Below are 10,293 nucleotides of genomic sequence, written 5' to 3'. Positions count from 1 at the left end.
ACGTCATATCATGTTGACTCGAAAGTTTCACAGTGATTCATTTTCAATTTGGCACAAATTTGTCTACATATTGTTTGAGAAACAATATTTTCGACGCTTTCAAATTTCTGATCATCAAACTTTTTCAGTTGATGCAAACATATCAACAAAGTAGGTTATCGTGGCCTTCTTTCAAAATTTTATGGCCTTTTCAAAATATTTCATGTATTTCTTTGCTTAGAATCATCTGAGTTGATGCATTTTGGGTTATGGAGAACTATATCCTGTGTCCTCAGTACTTAGTACTTAGTAACATGATTTACTTTTGTAATTAGTTATGGTTGAAGTTTAATGGCTTTATTAATATATTTTTAAGATATATATTAATAAATTATATTATATGTTCCATATGAGCTTGAATCATTTGTGTCAATTAATGCATCGTGCATTTTTGTTACCTTCTATAAAGTTTTATGGTTATGTTAAACGAGTTTGGCTCATGGTATTTTAAGTCTTCAATTTTTTTGTCAAGTATATTTTTACTTTCTACACACATAGCTTAATTAGAAATTAACTCAAAATATGGGGGTCAATGTGCTTCTTTTAACGCTACAGAACATTAGATATGACCTTTTTGCACTGAAATCTGTCTCTTAATCAAAAATGACATCTTCAACGTTTTCCCTCCAATATTTTTATCTCAATAAAGCATGGAACAAAATAAGATATAAGTCTGCTTAAAAAACTCTTTTAAAATGGGACTAAGAAAAAACAATCATTTGACATTTCTGCACTTATAAAATGTTATTTTCTAGGCATTGAAAATTTAATAAGGAAGATTTTGCTAAAGATTATATCAATGGATTTAACATCCCTTTAATATTTTTTCGTCTATATCAGAAAGCACAGGATGAAATTGAAAAAAGAAAAAAACGAAAATAGCAGCTTTTTAAAAGTATACGGAAACCCGATTTGATAGATATCTTTATCTATAGAAGAGAAATCAAAATAAGGAGGAATTCACTCAGAAATAAAAGAGCACCAAGCACCATTTTAAAGGTGAAAACATAAATCTAAGTTTGAAAAAAAGGATAAAAAAAAAATTGAAAATAGAAGTGGTTTAAACCAGAACACTTATTTTGAAATTCAATATGGAAACCATCATGTCTTTGCAATGTGCATCTCATCATCGATGTTTATTGCCTGAAGCTACCGAGAGGCAGGCGGAGAAAAAATTGTTGTTTTTTCGTATAGAAGAAAAACTTTATTCAGTAGTTTGTATCTATAAAAAATGAAATTTCATTTGAAAGGAGACTACGAATAAAAGATCTCCAAATAAATATTACAAATAATATGCAATTATTGCAGGGTTTTTTTTTTTTAGATTAATACGATGATTTAGCCACATAAGGAGTACAATATTCACCGAGCCCGAAGGGCGAGGAAAATATCGTACAGGGTGAAAGAACTATCAGCACTCGTAAAAATATTATGGAATATTAAAATTTACTTTAGTTCTGTAAATTTTTTTTTATCAAACTCTTTTATTGAGTCGACTTTGAAAAATGGGGTCATTTATAAGGGGAGAAATACAGCTAAAAATATATTTGAGTATCACCCATCCCAACCCCCCGACACACAAATCCCCACCCCAAATTTTACTTTCCCTTATGTCGTATGTTCACAGACACATATAGAAAAAGTAAAATCAAAATATTGTCTTTCTTGAAGACCGAAGATCTAAATAAACTATGAAAATCACATGACAAAAACGTACTATCCAATCAAAATGGTAGCCGGAAGACAGACAATCTATAAAAAGTTTATTTTTCTGTGTTGGGAATTAAGCCTCGTTATTTTGTCATTAACCGATCTCAAGTTGGAGTGATAGAGGTAAAGTCACGTTTGTTTTAAAAATTTAACTTGATAATATTAATAATCATATTCTTTTTTCCTTACTTTTTATAATTTTTATATTTTATTATTTTTTTTTTTAATATAATAAACGACTCAATTATTAGTGGAGCATTGTATTCTTGTTATGTAAAATTTATATTTTCAGCAAAAAGTATTAACTTATCCGTTATTTCTCTCATAGAACATTTAAAAAAGATGAATTTTATATCTTGTGCTTGCTTTTACAGATCTTGAATTGAAATAATATAAAATATTCTCGGGCTAAAAAAAAGGTGTCAGACGAGAAAAATAAGACAACAGACAAACGAATAGATATGAACTCTGCATATTATATATGTCATTCAAATTTAACTTCTTTTATCAGAGAAATAATGTATTTAGATATTATTATGAAACTACACAATTTGGAGAAAAATTCTAACAGCTACTTTTTTTTTTACCAAACATGAAATTCAAAACACAGTCCCGAAGTAGAAAGTAAATCCTTACGTCGTGGGTTCGAATCCCACTATGGGACGTGGAGATTGGTCCTTTGGATGAGACATTATAAACCAAGGCCCCGTGTCGCAATACATGTAGGTGCTAGCACGAAAAATATTTTTCCTTGCTTCATGGCCTGAGTGCCGGGTATAGGACAGAATTTGCAGCTTTTCACCGACAAATGGTGGGGTCTCCATGTGAGTGAAAAATTCTCGAGAAGGACGTTAAACAATATACAATCAATCAATCCTTTCTGTGAATGTGTAGGCTAGTGTGAAGTCAACAATTTAATCCGAGGTGGAAAGTGTGGGTAGACAAGAAGCCTCCTCTCGATAAGTATTGGAGGGATGGGGGTTAAAGGGAGAATTTTTGCGAATTAAACCTCTACAATTTCAATTTTACTAGTGAAAATAATTTTGTAGACGTATTTATTAATATCGTGATTTGAAGATCATTTAACAGAACTGGGAACTCAAAACTTATCATTTTACCCTCCTTAGAAAATATTGAAACTTCCTTACTGAAAAATCAAAATTCTATCAATACATTATATTTTCTACTAATCAGATATAATTCAAGTTATCAATTTTGTTCCCTGTACTTATAATGGACCCCTGTTGCTTTCGATGAAATTTTCTGATACAGGCTTAATATTGATAACACCTGAACTTCAACTTAAAAATTCTCGCTATGGAAAAATTTTTTTTCTCTTAAATTTAAAGCAAAACCGTGAACATAATCGGATAAGAATCAAAGTACGGAATGCTAAGAAGGCTTTTTAAATTTTTTCAAAAAATAAAAATAAATTTATTCCTCATAAAATGATCTGTAGGCTGTAGTGTTATTCGCAGTCAGTGGCATACATTCCGTATAAGTAAAAAGGCTGTAGCCTACACATCATTTTTTCAGGGACAAAAATTTAGTTAAAAAAATTAAAAAGGGGTGTAGATAATAAAGCTTGCCTATTATTATATTACTTTGTTGCAAATGCCTTAAAACATACTAAGTAATCCACACTTAAAATACCTATCCAATGCAAAATGTTTTCATTTGTGCTTTTTATAGCTGAAATTGAAGTGTTATATCAAGTCTTATCAGACGATTTCAAAACCATCGACAGCAACAGGATTAGTACAGGATGTGAAATTGATAACTAGAAATATTTTTGGAAGTTAAACAGGTATTGTTTTGATCATATTTCTATTATTCAGAAAAGAGATTTTCACAGAATCAAGAAGACAATATCACTAAGTGATGGTATCAGTGAGATTACATTTGACCGTTTTATAAAAGAGACAAGGTCGGTCAAGGTCATAACTTATTCCCTAGACATTACGAATAAATAATTACTAATGCTAATCATGCGACCCCTACTTCCATTTCAAAAGATTGAATGCTTTTCTTTTTGTATAAAGAGATACTATCATTAAGGTTCTATTAGATGATATTACCAAAGTGACATATTAAATAATTTAAATAAATTGGATATTGGCTAATCCAAATTGCTGAATCTACTTTTTCTCTATTTTTCTTAAATTTTTACGATGTATTAGTTATTGTCATATGCTTCTTATATTTGAATTTTTCTTATTTTCACAAATGGTCACATTGTCCCATAAAGATACAAAATGATACGAAAACAAAAAATTCCTCGTTTACTAAGAGAGAAAAAATACTTTCTACGGATTTTTTGCTCAAAGAACGAGTGCACTTATGGGCCCCGGTAAAATGTGATACAAATTCAAATAAAGCAACGTTTTCCCATCTAAATTCAATAATTGATATCTAAACCAACCATTCAACAATTTATTCCGAAGAAATTCACGAAAATATAAAGAACAAAACCATACAATGTAGTAGGGGTCAGACGACATTTGTGATTTTCTATAGTAAATCGAGAACGGTCCTTCATTTTAAAGCTTTTGTTTACTATGAGCCTAACTTTGTGCAAACTTCTGCAAATGACAAAAGACATATAATACATTTAAAAAATTCGTGTGAAATTATGAAATTTGCACACGATTAGGCTGGTGCTTAAAATATTAAAACGTTTAAAAAGAACAATGTTTTCTCATAGCAAGTAACAGGTATTTACCTGTTTGACCTATGTTGAACCCACGTGTGGAATAAATTATTTAAAATACTGATAGTCAGGTGAGTTCTACCCAGGTAAACATTCTGTATAACATAACATTGTTTTATATCATTAAGTCAAAGTCGTGCTGCTTTAGGTCGGTATACACGATGAGATTTGTAGTATAATACAAGTATTACAATACTTTTGCATTATAATTCTTTCTTGTACTTACCCTAATACATATCTTATAAGATTGTAATTAAACTACACATTCCCACGTGTTTCCCCCACATTTCTCACTCAGTCAAAATAATAAAAATGGAAGATGAGGTTCTGATAGCAGAGTCTATCAATGATGATCGTACTATGCACTGCACTAAAACTAAAAAAGAAAATGAAAAAGATATTCTGGCCAAGACCATGGATTCAGACGCAGAACATACTTGGTACACATCGAATTTTCTACCATGAGCTTCTTTTAGTAATGATATAAATGGGATGACCTAATGGAAGTACATTTGATTGGTTAAAAGTAAAATGTGGGTTAAGACCTGTATTAAGAAATAGAGCATTGCCGTATTCTAAATACATTTTTACAAGATTCGAAAAATCGTATGATACACTGTATTAACTTAAGAGAGTATACACAGAAGGATTTTGTATTGTTAATAATACAAATTTTATAATATAAATCTTACCGTGCATACAGGCCTTTAGAGATGTTTATATGTATTTTGTTTTTTAAGAATACTTGAGGTAAAAGAGAGTTAAGCGTCATTCACAAAAGTGTCAAACATTTTTAATATTCATGCAAGACGATGAAACAGAACAGGTATTGAGCGCCTAAACACTCCCTTTTACTTTCAAATTCAATGAAACTATTTTGTTTTCAAATTCAAGAGTAACAATTTCTCAGTTTGATCATTGTTGCTACAGGCAACTATATACAGCTTCATTCAATTTTATTAAAAAAAAAAATAATGAGCAAGTATTAACGTTCTGCAAACGCGACCACTTATCATCATCAGATTGTCCAAGTGTCGATTTAATTTTTTTCCCCTTGATTTACATTAATGAAAGTCAAAGAACGTTTGGTACGACTTTTCCGGATTATGGATATCCAATGGTATTTAAAAATATTCAATTGTTTCGAATACATTTAGGCGATGCTTTATGTGCTTTTGAATTAGAAATATTCATTAGTTTCTAACTATTACCAAAAGAGAACGATTTGTTTAGTGCATTTGTCCTTCGTTCTTAGACTAGAAGCTTTAAAAAGCTAACGTAAGGTTAGTTTGTTTGAAAAATCATATATATTTGATATAAATTGAGAAAATAGTCCCTTTATAAATAATTTATCTTTCATTTGAAACTTTTTTTCAAGTCTTTGATTATGTAAAAATTATAACTACCGGTAAATTCATTGTTCTATAACAACTTTGAGAGGTAAAAGAAAAGATATTTTCATACACCACCATTCGGCCCTGCTAGTTTTCAAACAAAGTTTACCAATTCTATTTAAAGTTGTACGATTGTGACGTGGAAAGAAAAATATGGTCTTTAAAATCTCATAAACTTAGATATATAAGACATATCATGAAATATACTCTGAATATTTCATGTAGTTAGAAACCAGAGAAGAATCCTACCCTAACTGAACATTTACAGAAGTATCCCAGGATGCCTGTGTCAGCTGCCGCTTACACCCTTGTCGTCTTTCTGGCCGTTAGTGTTATCGTGAAAGGTAAAACAAGCATTTTATTATTTTGGTCGTAAAATACATTGTTCGACCTTATCCATAGTGTACAATGTCAAAATATACTGAGCATCATTCAGAGGTGCAACGTAAATGATTTGATTATTAAGTAAAGACCGTATAATACTAACATATACAAATGCAGTACCGAACGCACACAACCTAACACCAGAGCGAACCGAAAGCGGACCCCGATGTTGAATTGATTTTCAATGTTTTGAATGGTGTACATGTGAAACTGACGAAAGCATTTTTAACAAAATACCTTTCAAATTCATGTGGTATATAATTTAAAATTATATTTGTTATTCCTTAAGTTTGGCTAAATCGTATTTTAATTTTTTGCCAAACACGTGAATTATGATATCGCATCTATCATGTCTATATATTAACCTTTTGTACACTGATATATTTAGACCTCATTTATAGTAGTTACTCAATATACAGTAATACTTGTTTAGTACGAACGCGAATAATGCGAATTCACGGATATAGCCAAGTTATTTCATAGATCCCAGTGACTTCGTTATAACCGAATTTTACTGTAGTTCGTAATAAATATTTACCGGACATTCATATAAAAAAAGTTGTATCAGATCTTTATCACGCTCAGAATTATGAAGCGAGTATGATTTAAATTAGAATAAAAAAAATAAAATGACAAATAATAATTGTTCTCTGGCCCGATAAGAATATAAAAATATATCCCCCCCCCCTTTTACTTCACACACACACACACACACACATTAATGAAATTTCAAATTATTTAAATAAAAAATATTTCTAAATATTTGAATTTAAACAAATACAGGAAACATCAAGGCCAGAGACAGAGAGAGAGAGAGAGAGAGAGAGAGAGAGAGATTAAAACAGTACACGTAAACTCTGATCATAAGACTAGATCTAATAATAAAGCCTGATGACTTATTAACTTAATTAATTTCTCTGAGTCGTCCTTCCAATCTTGTTCTCGAATTGTTTTCTATAAGCCTGATGCATCTTTTTTGTTTTTAAAAAATATACAGGAAGATGTAGATGTAAATGTAATTTTCATGCCCAATTAAGAAGATCAATAATTTTGATTTGAAATTTGAATAATTTAAAGGAACATGTAAATTGAGAAAAATTGAAATAAAATAATTGAATAATGGGCACGTAGATTTTTTTGTACTGTTAATAGCTTGAGATGATGAAATTTTACAATAATTGTCAATGACCAACTATTTTTCTTCTATCCCCTTTTTTCAGTAAAATTGTAAAACCAATTATTTATTTCCTATTTTACGCATTGATTGATGTATTTATCCAATTTATTTATCAATTGACTTTAAATACTGGTATAAAAAAACGAAAGAAAATAAATACTTAAATATTCATGCAGCATTCTACGCTTTCTGTTGTGTCCAGTCAGTACTGTACCTGTCAAATCCGTCACACAATGACATCCGACTATATATTTCATTCCAATTTAACTATCTTGATGGGTTTTTTTACATTCTGTAATCCGACACCTCGTCTATTCCAATGTGTTTTTATTGAAATTTTATACAAGTGCTAGAATGAAATCCTAGCAATTTATTCAAAATTAGATGTTACAAATCCGCTACCGCTTCTCAAACATCCCATTCGGGGTAACATCAGAACGACCTTTTCATTAGGAAATGGAATCGTTCTTTTCCGAACTCCATTCTGATAGTTCGGGGTATTTTACATTATCTTTTTCTAAAGTAAAAGCGGTATCGGATTTAGAAGTTCTAATTTTATTAAGATTGGAAATCCTAGGGCATGGATTTTTAAATACGTTAGACAATATTGATTACATCTTAATAACAAAATAAGACAGCGACGTTAGAAATCGGGTAAATATTTCAAAACTGTGTTTTTTGTCTTTTTTTTTTTAATAGAGATGTTTCTGAATATGAATCGGTTCCGAATCTGAAATTGAATATGAAACGAATCTGAATCGGAGGAATTCCGATCCCGATTTGAAAATAGATATCACTTAATTATACATTAATTATTATAATTTTGTCCTTAACATATCAATAAATACTTGTAACCTGTATAAAACATTATTGTATGTGTAGCCCCCTCCCCAATAAATAACAAATATCCTGCAAGAAATAAGTCTGATTTTGTTTCTATTACTACATGTATATAGATGTTACAAATTAAATGAAAAAAAAAGAGTCTATCAAGTTTGCTAGATTTATTTTTTTCTCGTTGCCAAAGGAGTGTGTTTGAAATGTCAACGGCGAGCCAGGGATTTTGCTAAGGGGCTCGAAGGGGGAGAGTATATCAATAAACTCCCATAGGCATGTTTGTGGGGTTTTAATTCTCTTCGACCAAATTTGGGTATCGCGAGATATTCTGATATAAGGGTGGTGACATGTTCGCACAAGCAAACGAGCGAGGGGTATGCGATTCCCAAAGAATGAGGGGGGGAGTAAAATTTGTTTACTTTATAGCATACAATTTAATGAGCAACATAATCGGCTTCTCATTTGAAGACATCGAAATAAATGACATGATAAAAGGTCTATAAAAACTGCGGAGACGTGGAGGAGAGCTCCCTACCCTTTCTATTAATTTTCGCACTGTAAACTTCACAATATATACATTTCCAATGTCTTTAAGTTTTCAGAGATAGAATTACAAATAGTTAATGAACTTAATTTTTACATAAATGTACTGGTTCATCAAAAGGTGCTGCATGTTTAAAAAATCACGTGCAGGGTGGGACATATAGAGACAAGAAACATCACTTGTAGCACGTGGATTGGCGGAATCAAGAATATGTAAATAAGGAATAAGATTTTTCAATTTCATGACGATGATCAGTTGATTTGCTTTCGACAAAAATTTGGACTGCGAGACATTGCATGGCCATAGGATGACGTTGTTTAAAAAATATCCGACACATAATATTTTCAATTACGACTAATCATATAAGATGCCTCTTATGAAAGCCATTTGCTCATAATAAGGTTCAGAACACAATTCTTGCGAGGAACAAATAAAGTGAGCTAATGAAAAATACTACAATGACATTTTCGAATAGGTTTTTCCATGAATTGAAAGGGTACCTGTTCTGTTATTCAGTCTATAGAATTTGACATCCGATTTATAACAATTACAATCCCAGTGACAAAAATATAAACACAATCCACTATGTATGTCCCTTATTGGTACATGTACAGTGACAATTTAAAAAGCGGAATTTAAAAATATTCTTTATCTAATGTTTTTTTCATTTTTCGAACCGGGATCGGCATCTTACCGGTTCAGATTTATTTTCAGATTCGGATTCGATTCATATTCAGAAATATCTCTAATATAAAACATGCAAAAATTGATTAAAAATATAATTTTAAGTTCATTTTTGAAAATACCAATTTGTATTTAATCATTATTAGAAGTACATTATCAAAAATATCAATTTGTACTTGGTTATTTTATTTGTAAAGATCTGGTTTTGTAATTCCAGGTCAAAGTGGTCCAAATTTTATTATCATTTATTTTAAAAACAAAGGATTGAGTGTGATTATTTATGTTCACAATGTCCATTCTTACCCAGTGATAGATGCACAGATTTGTCCATATTTCGCGAAGTGTTACTCAGACTACAGCCGGGCTTATAGATCAGCAGGACAAGACAAGGACAAAATGTGCAAGTAAGTCAAGGTTTTTAAGCATATAGAGGTATGATAATTTATCGGCACGGTCAAGTGTGTTATAGGACCGATGACATAATGCATAGGCTTCGAAAGCAAATAAAATAAAAAGTGGGGGCGGGGGGTGCGGCTTAACCAACAAAAAAGAGGAAAACACCAATTTTCAATACCTAGAAAAAGTTTATCTTTGTGAAAACAAAAATTTGGGGGGGGGGGGGGCTAATCACACCCCTCGGTTCCGACGCCTATGAAATGTATATAGTTCCTACTGCGTTTTCCAATGCGCGGTGACACGGTTTGGCGTGTATTATAGTAATTCGAACGTCGTAAATTCTAATTGATAATATAAAGAAATTTACGCTAAATGTAAATATTTAACATTGCAAAAGAAAACAGATAATCCTTGAAAT

At 31.0% G+C, this 10,293-nt stretch overlaps 1 long non-coding RNA gene across 2 annotated transcripts; it reads left to right on the top strand.

The window, feature by feature from the left end:
• Nucleotides 1–1,834: 1,834 nt before the first annotated feature.
• On the top strand, nucleotides 1,835–9,886 carry LOC134256796 (uncharacterized). 2 transcript variants are annotated; one of them, XR_009989791.1, is made up of 3 exons: nucleotides 1,835–1,872; nucleotides 6,079–6,197; nucleotides 9,787–9,886. It is a non-coding gene; the product is annotated as an uncharacterized LOC134256796 (long non-coding RNA). The 2 variants fall into 2 exon arrangements; XR_009989793.1 differs by having other exon boundaries at nucleotides 1,837–1,872; nucleotides 6,083–6,197.
• Nucleotides 9,887–10,293: the final 407 nt, after the last annotated feature.

This window comes from Saccostrea cucullata, unplaced genomic scaffold, assembly GCF_032062105.1.
Source record: "Saccostrea cucullata isolate Sc308-1 unplaced genomic scaffold, CSIRO_AGI_Scuc_v1 ctg16078, whole genome shotgun sequence".
Classification (NCBI taxonomy): domain Eukaryota; kingdom Metazoa; phylum Mollusca; class Bivalvia; order Ostreida; family Ostreidae; genus Saccostrea; species Saccostrea cuccullata.
The sequence above is the reverse complement of the archived record's forward strand: the minus strand, read 5'-3'. Positions and strand labels throughout refer to the sequence as shown.